This window comes from Spermophilus citellus, assembly GCF_964194105.1.
Source record: "Spermophilus citellus genome assembly, chromosome: 5".
In the NCBI taxonomy this organism is placed as follows: domain Eukaryota; kingdom Metazoa; phylum Chordata; class Mammalia; order Rodentia; family Sciuridae; genus Spermophilus; species Spermophilus citellus.
The window spans coordinates 48,631,323-48,642,652 of record NC_138186.1 but is presented as its reverse complement, the minus strand read 5'-3'; positions in this window follow the sequence as shown (position 1 = coordinate 48,642,652).

Below are 11,330 nucleotides of genomic sequence, written 5' to 3'. Positions count from 1 at the left end.
TATGCCATCTCATTATCACAGTTGCAGAGATAAAGCCATGAGCCCTGCCATCTGGGAACATCAATCTAGTAACTCCCTAGAGGAGGGAGAGGGTAGATGTGCCAGGAGACTGCCTCCCACCACCACATCTGCATCCCAGCCCAGCCCCCTGCCCCAGGTAACTCAAGTGAACAAGACCTGAAAGGAACCTTGGACTCTCAGGTGCCTCAATTACATGGCCACAAAGCTTATCTCACCCTGACCTGAGCATTCTCCCTCCCAAGGTTGCCCTTTGCCCTCCATTTGGGGAGGAGGGGGTAGAAGCAGTGACAAAGTGCAGGTCAGGTCTCCTTAAAGAACACTGGCAGAATACCTGACCAGCACTGGCAGGGGACACCGAACATCAGCACTGTCCTCTCCCAGCTCATCAGGATCACCGTTCAGCTGCTTTGACAAGAAACATTATTCACTAAACCACAAATTATTTTTTCTTGTATAAACTTAAATGATTCTAATACTAATGAAGTTAATATTAAATTTCTTTTATGACCAACCTGCAATAAATACCTCTTCTTTTTCCTATATTAAGTGTTTTCTAAATAGCATCAGATAAATGCCTAAACCACAAAACAATGATTAATATTAAATGTATTAAATGCATTAATATTTTTAAAAAGTGATGGTTGATATAAAGTATTTAACTCTCCCAAACCCCCAATTCTGTTCATAAAGTGGATTGAAGTGTCTGAGAGACACTCTTAGTGGAGCCAGGGCCTGGCCCAAACCCACCCTGAATTCAGCTGCGGAGCCCTCCTGGCTGGGGCACCTGCCCTAGCACCCTCTGCATTAGCATCCACCCCCTTCCTCATATGAGATTCCAGGGGAGGTAAAGTATCCCTCCCACTCAAGCCCTGAGATAGAACAGAGTAAGGGAGTGAAGCCAGAGGGAAAAATATACATGCCTATAGAAAGTTAAGTGAAGTGTATTAGACTAATGAAAAGCAAACAATAACTAAAAATTTAAAAGGAAAGACAGCAGACTGAGAGAAAGCTGCCATAAAAAGGAAGGAGCAGGGCTGGGGGTGTGGCTCAGTGGTAGAGCCCTTGCCCAGCACATGTGAGGCACTGGGTTTGATCCTTTGCACCGCATAAAAGTAAATAAAATAAAGGTATTGTGTCCATTTACAACTAAAAATATTTTTTTAAGAAAAAAGAGGCTAGGAGGTCCTGACATTTGGTCTGCCTATTAGGAGATAAGATATAAGAATGGACACATTGGCCCAGAGTATCTGAAACATGTTCCCCAGTTACAGCAATGTCAGATCAGTTGCAGAGAGCCAGCACAGGCACTGACCATATGTGTGACCCATCAGTGACTCAGGAAAGAATTACTGACCCTCCCAATCCCAGGTAGGTCAGGCCCATGTACGGTCAAGGGTGAAACAGGTGAGTCCCAGTGGAGGGATTTCAAAACTAGGTCATGGAAAAAGGCCTAGAGGTCTCAAAGTTGGACCTCTTCTCCTCAGAGAAATAGAGGGGTGCATAGGGCAGGAGAGGCCCTGTCCATCCCCAAGAAGTACATTCTAATAGTCCTTGGGATGCTACACACCCTGTTCCTCTCCTGTCACAGAGACTCCTCTCCCAAGGCACACCAAGGGCCTCTGCTCTCTAATAACCACCAAGAAATACTTAGGCACACCATTCACTGAGGGTCATTTTACCTTGGACATTTTATACCTCATTCCCACGATGATTTAGTACAATACCATGAGGTGGTTCTCACTGTCCTCATTCTAGAGTTGAGGGATGGAGTCTCTCCAATATATGGAAGCTATCCAAGGTCATAGGGTCATGAGGACAAACACTGACAGGGGGAGGTCTGCCCCAAGGCAAAATCTAAATCTAAAAGAGTTGGGGGCACCAGCGCTTTGGGTGCTTCAGGGACCTGGAGGACAAAAGGGAAGGAAAAGAGTACATCAGAACTTCTATCATAAAAATTTTATCCTTATATCTATTTGTTTTTATAAGCTGAATAATATGTGTACATATCTGTTAGCTGCATTTTCAAATACATAACTTTAAAGGAGGGCATGCAGGTCTGGGGTTGTGGCTCAGTGGTAGAGCGCTTGCCTAGCATGTGTGAGGCACCTGGTTCAATTCTCAGCACCACATATAAATAAATAAAATAAAAGTTCATTGACAACTAAAAAATATTTTTTTAAAATAAAAGGAGGGCATGTCCAGAACCATTTGGAAACTCCCTCCCAGAGAGGAAGGAAACACAAACACCCAACAAGAGTGTGCTCCATGGATGCCAGAGCACTCTTGGGCCAATCGAAAGGCCACCCAGGCAGTCTTACCAGGTTTCCTCGGCCTCTGCTGCTGCCCCCTTGTGGCTAGAATGTGGCAGAGAGAAAAGGCAGTTCCATAAGGAAGACAGAGAAAGGGTATGGAGGTGCAGAAAAGAAATCTTAAAACTGAGGGGAGCTGGGGTTGTTGCTCAGCAGTAGAGAGCTTATCTAGCATGTGCAAGGCACTGGGTTCGATCCTTAGCACCACATAAAAAAGGTGAATGAAATTAAGTTTAAATCAAGTTTCTTTTTTTAAAAAAAGGAATCTTAAAAATGTGGAAGACATCAAAGGAAACCAGACATAAAATGTCAGATGCTTTGGGATTGCAAATATATGAAGTTAAAGAATAGACTGACGAATGCTGTGGTGACAGAAGTCATATGAGGAGCTCCAGGGCAGGCTGAGGATGTAGTTAAGACTAGAAAAGACAGCAGGGTGCCTCCTGGGGTGAGAGAAGGCTTCATATCTTAATTTGGGGTGCTTCCTCAGGTATACAAACAAGTAAACTGTGTAATTGGAAACTAAAGGTCAGTGCATTCATTCACTTTCAACATTAAAAAAATAAGAAAAGGCTGAGCACAGTGGAACACACATATAAACCCAGCAGCTCAGGAGGCTGAGACAAGAGGATTACAAATTGGAGGCAAGACTCAGCAATTTAGTGAGGATCTATGCAACTGAGCAAGACTCTTTCTCAAAATAAAAATGGCTGGGAATGTGCCTCAGGGAGTAAGCACCTCTGGGTCCCATCCCTACTAGAAATACACACAAACACACACACACACACACACACACACACACACATACATACATACATATGGAAAGAGATTATGGGAGAGGGGAAGAGAAAAAAAACTATTCACCTTACACAATGTTTTTTAGGCAGGTAAAATTTAAGTATGGTCAAAATAACCCTTATAACACACATCAAGCATACATAAGCTTTTTCAGTTTACAGTTAGTCTTCATTATTTGATTGAAGCCCAAGTTTCCTCTAGAATATAAATTTCATGGTGGTGTGCATGTGTTCCCAAAGCCTGGGATTATATGATATGAGCCTGTCATATCATGGCTACTTAATAAATATTTGTTCAGTGACTATAACTGATCACATGGATTGCCCTGATGCTTTGGGGTGACTCAGCTCATCATGGTGGGAGCATATGCAGGAGCAAAACCTCTCATCTCATGGCTAAGAAGAGAGAAAGACTAAGAGAAAAGTGTCCTAAAATCTCCTTCAAGGGCACACCCCCAATGACTTAAACCTCTTGCTAGTCCCCACCTCCTAAAGGCTCCACCACCTCCCATTGGCACCAAGCTGGGAGCCAAACATTTAAATGTGCAGACATTTAAGACCCAAACCATAGTAGCATGGTACTACTCCATTGTTTCCTGGTAGTAAGAACAGAGAGATTCCACCCCTGTCATCCCTCACTAAAAAAGACACAGCACTTAATAGAGCAAGCAAAATCCCCACAATACATTCAACACTGAGTCCAGTCAGATCATCCTTGTAACACTTCCTGGTGTGGACCAGGGCAAAATGCCAACGTCAAGGTCAAAGGAGCAATCTCCAGGGGGAATGAGAATAAGTGCAGCAGGGGCCTAACTTTCTGCTGCCCTTGCTCCTTCATAGGTAAGTTGATAAAGGAACAGGTGGGCTGTGTGCCATTCCTCATGGTGCTCGGCTCAGAGAAACTTTGTTAAAATATCCTGTGGTACTGGAGAAAATAATCTGGATTATAATAGGATTATTAGAGCATCCCTCCGACCCCACTGGAAAAGCCATGTGGCTAGTCAATGTAGAACAGTAAAGGAAACAATAATAAGTGTTGGGGAGGATGTGGGGGGAAAGGTACACTCAGACATTGCTGGTGGGACTGCAAATTGGTGCAGCCAATATGGAAAGCAGTATGGAGATTCCTTGGAAATCTGGGATGGAACCACCATTTGACCCAGCTATGCCTCTCTTTGGTCTATACCCAAAGGACATAAAAACAGCATACTACAGGGACGCAGCCACATCAATGTTTATAGCAGCAAAATTCACAGTAGCTAAACTGTGAAGCCAACCTAGATACCCTTCAGTGGAGAAATGGATAAAAAAATGTGGCATATATATACAATGGAATTTTACTCAGCAATAAAAGAGAATAAAATCATGGAATTTGCAGGTAAATGGATGGCAATGGGGAAGATAATAAGTGAAGTTAGCCAATCCCAAAAAAGCAAATGCTGAATGCTTTCTCTGATAAAAGGAGGTTGATTTATAGTGGGCTAGGGAGGGAGAGCTTGAAGGAATAGATGAATTCTAGATAGGAAATAGGAGTGGGAAGGAAAAAGGAGGGGGCAGGGGATTAAAAAGATGGTGGAATGTGATGGACATCATTATACAAAGTACATGTATGAAGACTCAAATTGGGTGTCAACATACTTTATATATAAACAAAGATATGAAAAATTTGGTATATATGTGTAATAGGAATTATAATTAAAAAACAAAGTACATATACAAACACATGAATTGGCATGAACACACTTTATATACAAAGATATGAAAAATTTTGCTCCATATGTGTAATAAGAATTGTAATGCATTCCACCATCATGTATTCAAAAAATTAAATCAACTTAAAAAAGAACAGTAGAGGAAAGAATGAAGGAAAAAATAAAGGACACAGTGGAAGTTAAAGATTATTGAACTCCCTCAGAACCAGTGTTGAAATATTCTGGTCTGGGCTTCACCCAAGAGACTCTGATGTTTCTCCAGAGCTTTGTGTGGTGGGAGGACACATAGGAGGCGTCAAAGAAGGAAAAAAAAAAGCCATTTAGGGAGGATGACTCTTCAGAAGAGAAACTAACTCTCCCAAACATCCCTTGGCCATTCTGAGATTCCCCCTTCCTCTGGCTAAAGCACTCTGCTTTCCATCACATGTCCCCATCACTGAGGCAGAGAGAGAGTCAGAAAGGTGAGTGGCAAAAGTGACAGACAACAAGCAAAGGTTCATACAGAGAATGAGGCAAAGAAAACACTAGCAAGGACTTTGTGATGAAGTGGAAACTGGAAGGTACTCAGCTGTGGGGACAACCAAGGTAAGGGAATGAGAAGGGGGTCCACGGTTATGAGATGAGCAGCTTTCAAGTTAGAATAGAGGATCTGAGTTCCAGTCCTGTGGGGATGATCCAGAAAAGTCTCTTCCTCTCTTTACTCTTCTTGTCAATTCTGCAGCAGAAAAAAATGTTTGGGTATATTGCAACTTAAATTTTAATGTTTGATATTTACAAATTAATAAAAAGATATATTGTAAAGTGTTTATCATAAAACCCCTAATATAAAAATATTCAACATACAAGTAGTATAAAAGTTTATAAAATCAATCTATTGAAAGCAATAAAATACTGTATAGTTCTCATAGTCATAAACATCTTTCTTACTGAGGAACAATACTGACCAAATTATATCACATGTATTTGTGAATATGTAACAATGAATCCCACTATTATGTATAATTATAATGCACCAATAAAAATGGGAAAAAAAGAAAATTATTTATATATGTATTTTATTCCTCAATCAAACCACATTTACTCATTTAGATATTTTTCTTTCTTTTTCCCTCCAGTTTTAATGAATGGTCATTCAGTATCACATACTATATAGTTAGGGGCAAGAAATTTTTAATAAATCTTTTCTAATACTAAAATATTAAATAAATAAGACTCTGGGATAAGTATAGAAATCAAAGAAATTGTTTAATTAATTAATCAGTATTAGAATCAGTATTACTCTAGGCTGATTCAGAGAGTATTTTAAGGAACAAATTTTTATTGTGCAACAAGAAATACAATTTAAATTAAAGATGCTATGATCCAGCAATCCTATGCCTAGTAATATATCCAAAGGAAGGGAAATCAGTGTGGCAAAGAGATATCTGAACTTCTATTCATTGTGATACTATTCACAATTGCTAAGATATGGAATCAATGTTGAGAGCCACAGCCCAGTCAGAATGATGCCTGGCCTTTGCCAGAGGGAATGATTGAAAGGTGATACCAGCGAACCATTGAGATGATGATTTAAGTTAAGCTATATATTATTTCTCTGATGCTGGATTGATTGTATTGTATATTTGACCTTTACTGCCTCCAGCGCCCGCTATTTTGGAGTTCCCATGGAGTTCTCACAGGGGTTCAGAGAGATTGGACAGAGCCTGGTGGAGGGAGTGTGGTCCCGTGTGGTGTGAGGAGTGCTGGTGAGAGTTGGGGAATAAAGAGTTGCTGTTTGAATCTACAAGGCTTTGTGGCAGCTCGGTTATTTGTGCACAGCCAGACTGCGGCAAATCAACCTAGGTGTCCATGGATGGATGTATAGATTAAGAAAATATATGAACAAACACACAACATAAACACATATGTACACATACATACAGGTAATACATATAGCCTATTAATGCTCCAGTATTACACTGAAAGGACATAAAACCCAACTTATTAAACTTATTATGTTTTAAATAATTTTCCTTGACAATATAAAGAATGGATACCTTCAATAATACTGAGATAGTACTAAGATAGGAATAAACCATGACAAAAACAACCAGAGACTGAGTAGAACTGCTGAAACAAGGACATAGAGCAGCCAATCTGTGTGGACAGTGAAGTGGAGCTAGCTTGTGGGGTTAAGTTTACATTCCCTTCTGAAGTCTGGGGGACTTTGAAGAACCTGGGCGTGTACAGAAGCACCAAGAATCTTCTGGAGAAGTGATCTCTGCTTTAAAACAAAGAGAACAGGGTTTCAAGGATCTACACCATGGATTTGGATGTAATAAATGTAGCCAGAAAAAAAGTCTTCCTCTGTAAAATCAAACATGTCCCTACAACAAACCTAAAAATCTCAGAAAAACACTTTGCAACCTTGATCAGTATAACTTTCCAAGAGAAATTCATTGCAAGATGTCTACCTAGGTAACTTAGAAATCAGAGAAATATTAACAAAGCTTTATCAATAGTGAGGATGTTAAACATTCTCTCTGGGATTGGGCAGCTGGTCCACTTGTTAGAAAGATTACTTCTATTTTGTATGGATAAAATCATGTTATCTGCATAGCATCCTTTCTGTTTCAAAGGAAGTGTGTCTGTAGCTCATTCAAAAATAATATAGTTCATAAAGATAGAGGCTAAATGGAAGGGGGATATGACAAGTAATATTTTTTCTGTTGTTTTTTAAATACTTTATATGGTAAAAATACTATCTTGTTCAAATACTAAATTATATACTGCTATGGTCATGGTTCTCAGGATGATGTAGGTAGTCACTGATTCCTCAATTGTTCACTGTAGTGTATCATTTTTTAAATTTTGATTAGGTGTATGACAGCAAAATGCATTTTGATTCATTGTATACATTGCAGCACAACTTTTCATTTCTCTGGTTGTACACAATGTAGCATCACACCCTAAGTGCAGTCTTACATGTACCTAAATTAATGATGTCCATCTCATTCCACCATCTTTCCTGCCTCCATAACCCCTCCCCACCCTCCCTTCCCTTTGCCCAATCAAATTTCGCCATTCTCCCCATGCCTCCCCCCCTCCTCGTTTTGGATTACCATCCACTTATCAGAGAGAACATTTGGCCTTTGGTTTTTAGGGACTGGCTTACTTAGCACGATATTCTCCAACTCCATCCATTTACTTCAAATGTATGATTTTATTCCCTTTTAATCCTGAGTGATATTCCATTGTGTGTATATACCACAGTTTATTCATCCATTCATATATTGAAGGGAATCTAGGTTTCTTCCGTAGTTTAGTTATAAATTGAGCTGCTAATGAACATTGATATGGCTGTGTCACTGTAGTATGCTGATTTTAAGTCTTTGGGGTATAGACTGAGAAGTGGCATAGCTGGGTCAAATGATGGTTCCATTCCATGTTTTCTAAGGAATCTACACACTGCTTTCCATAGTGGTTGCACCAATTTGCAGTCCCACCAGCAATGTATGAGTGTGCCTTTCCCCCCACATCCTCATCAACATTTATTGTTGTTTGTATACTTGACAACTGCCACTCTGACTGGTATGAAATGAAATCTTACAGTAATTTTGATTTTCATTTCTCTAATTACTACAGATGTTGAACAATTTTTTACATATTTGCTCATTGAAGGTATATCTTCTTCTGAGAAGTGTCTGTTAATCTCCAGCCCATTTTTTGATTTGGTTCTTTGGTTGTTTGTTTTTTTGTTTCGTTTTGTTTTGTTTTTTGTATTAAGTTTTTTGAGTTCTTTATGTATCCTGGAGATTAGTGTTCTATCTGACATATGTGTGGCAATAATTTGGTTCCAAATTCAAAGCTCTTTGTTCACCTCATTGATTATTTCTTTTTCTGAGAAGAAGGTTTTTCATTTGAGTTCATCTCATTTATTAATTCTTGATTTTATTTTTTGCACTTTAGGACTATTTTTAAGGAAGTCAGAGCCTAATCCAACCTGATTAAGATTTGGGCCTACTTTTTTCTCCATTAGGCGCAGGGTTACTGTACTAATTCCTAGGTCCTTGATCCACTTTGAGTTTTGTGCATGGTGAGAGACAGGAGTTTATTTTCATTCTGCTGCATATGAAATTCCAGGTCTCCAGTACATTTTGTTGAAGAGGGTATCTTTTATCCAATGTTTTTTTATGATACTTTTGTCTAGTATAAAATAACTGTATTTTTATGGGTTTGTCTCTGTGTCTTCTATTCTTTGCCATTGGTCTACATGTCTATTTTGGTGCCAATGCCATCCCATTTTTGTTACTATAGCTTTGTAGTATAGTTTAAGGTCTGTTATTGTGATGCCTCCTGCTTCACTCTTCTTGATAAGGGTTGCTTTGGCAATTCTGGGTCTCTTATTTTTCCAAATGAATTTCATGATTACTTTTTGTATGTCTATAAGAAATGATGTTGGGATTTTAATTGGAATTGCATTGTATCTGTATAGCTCTTTGGGAAGTATGGCCGTTTTGACAATATAAATTCTGCCTATCCAAGAGCATAGAAGATCTTTCCATCCTCTAAGGTCTTCTTCAATTTCTTTCTTTAGTGTTCTGTAGTTTTCTTTGTAGAGGTCTTTCACCTTTTATTAAGTTAAATCCCAAGCATATATTTTTTAGGCTATTGTGAATGGGGTAGTTTTCCTAATTGCTCTGTCAGGATTCATCACTGATATATAGAAATGCATTTGATATATGGTATTGATTTTATATCCTGCTACTTTGCTCTATCAATTAATTAATTCTACAAGTTTTCTGGTGGAGTTTTTGGATCCTCTAAGTATAAAATCATGTCACCAATAAATAATAATTGAGTTCTTCATTTTCTATTTGTATACTTTTAATTCCTTTCATCTGTCTAATTGCTCTGGGCAGAGTTTTTCAAGGACTATATTGAATAGAAGTGGTGAAAGAGGGCATTCCTGTCTTGTTCCAGTTTTTTGTTCCAACTTTTTGCCATTTAGAATGATGTTGGTCTTGAGTTTAGCATAGATAGCTTTTACAATGTTGAAGTATGTTCCTACTATTCCTCATTTTTCTAGTGTCTTGAACATGAAAGTGTGCTGTATTTTGGTAAATGTTTTCTCAGCGTCAATTGATATAATCATATGATTCTTATCTATAAGTGTATTGATGTGATGAATTATATTTATTGATTTCCATATGTTGAAACAACTTTGCAATCCTGGAATAAACCCCACTTGATCATGGTGCACTATTTTTTAAATACGTTTTTGTATGCAATTTGCCAAAATTTTACTGAAATTTTTTAAATACTTTTTATTGTTGATGGACACAATACTTTTATTTTTTATTTGTCTCTTTTTATGTGGTGCCAGGGGTCAAACCCAGTACATCAAACATGCTAGGCAAGTGCTCTACCACTGAATCACAACCCCAGTCCCATTTTTGAGAATTTTTGCACCAATGTTTATCAAGGATATTGATCTGAAGCTTTCTTTCCTTGATGTGCCTCTGACTGCTTTTGGTAACAGGATGATACCACCTTTGTAGAATGAGTTTGAAAGAGTTCCTTCCTATTCTATTTCATGGAATTATGTGAGGAGTGTTGGTGTTAATTATTCCTTGTAGGTCTTGTAGAACTCAGCTGTGAATCAGTCTGGTCCTGGGATTTTTTTGGTTAGTAGGCTTTTGATGGTATCTTCTATTTCCCTGCTTGAAATTGGTCTGTATAAATGGTGTATGTCCTCTTGACTCAGTTTGGGTTGATCATATGCCAGTGTAGTGTATCTTAACTCCAACCACAGTTTCTCTGCCTTCAGACATTTATCAAAGCTAAAAATCATACTTTAAAGATACATAAAGAAACAAAACAAATGGAAACTGTTGCATTTCATGAATAAACATTTAGGGTCACTCCAGGTGAACTGGGCTGCATGAAATAATCACACAGAGACAGAGAAATACCTTAGGTCTTGTGACAGTTCCTCCAACCTTAGGGGGTCCATGGAGAGAGAGAGAGAGTGAGAGAGAGAGAGAGAGAGAGAGAGAGAGAGAGAGAGAGAACATGCTGAACACTTTTATTGGGAAAAAGCCATTGAAATGAGGCAAGGGGTCAGATTTCAGGGATTGAGTCTACCTACATGATGTCTGCTGTCAGCAGGTTGATTGACATCTGGGCAGGTCATGCCCATCTCATGAGCTGTATAGGGATCATGGCAGAGCAAGCAAAAAGACCAGAGCAAGGCCAGCCCAAACAGCTGGGCAATGTTGGTTCAGTCCACTTTGTGTTCTCAGTGCTCATAGTTCACACACACACAGCCCATGGCTGGCTTGCCACATCTCCACATTCTCATCATTCAAGGTCAAGGTGCACTCAATTCCTAAATGGTAGCTCCCAACAGAAAGCCAAGCTTGATTAAGGCTTCTTTCATGAACAACTTCAGTTGCCCTAAATTTTGTATTTCTCTTGAATCAAACACCCCCATATTGCCATTTGGCACC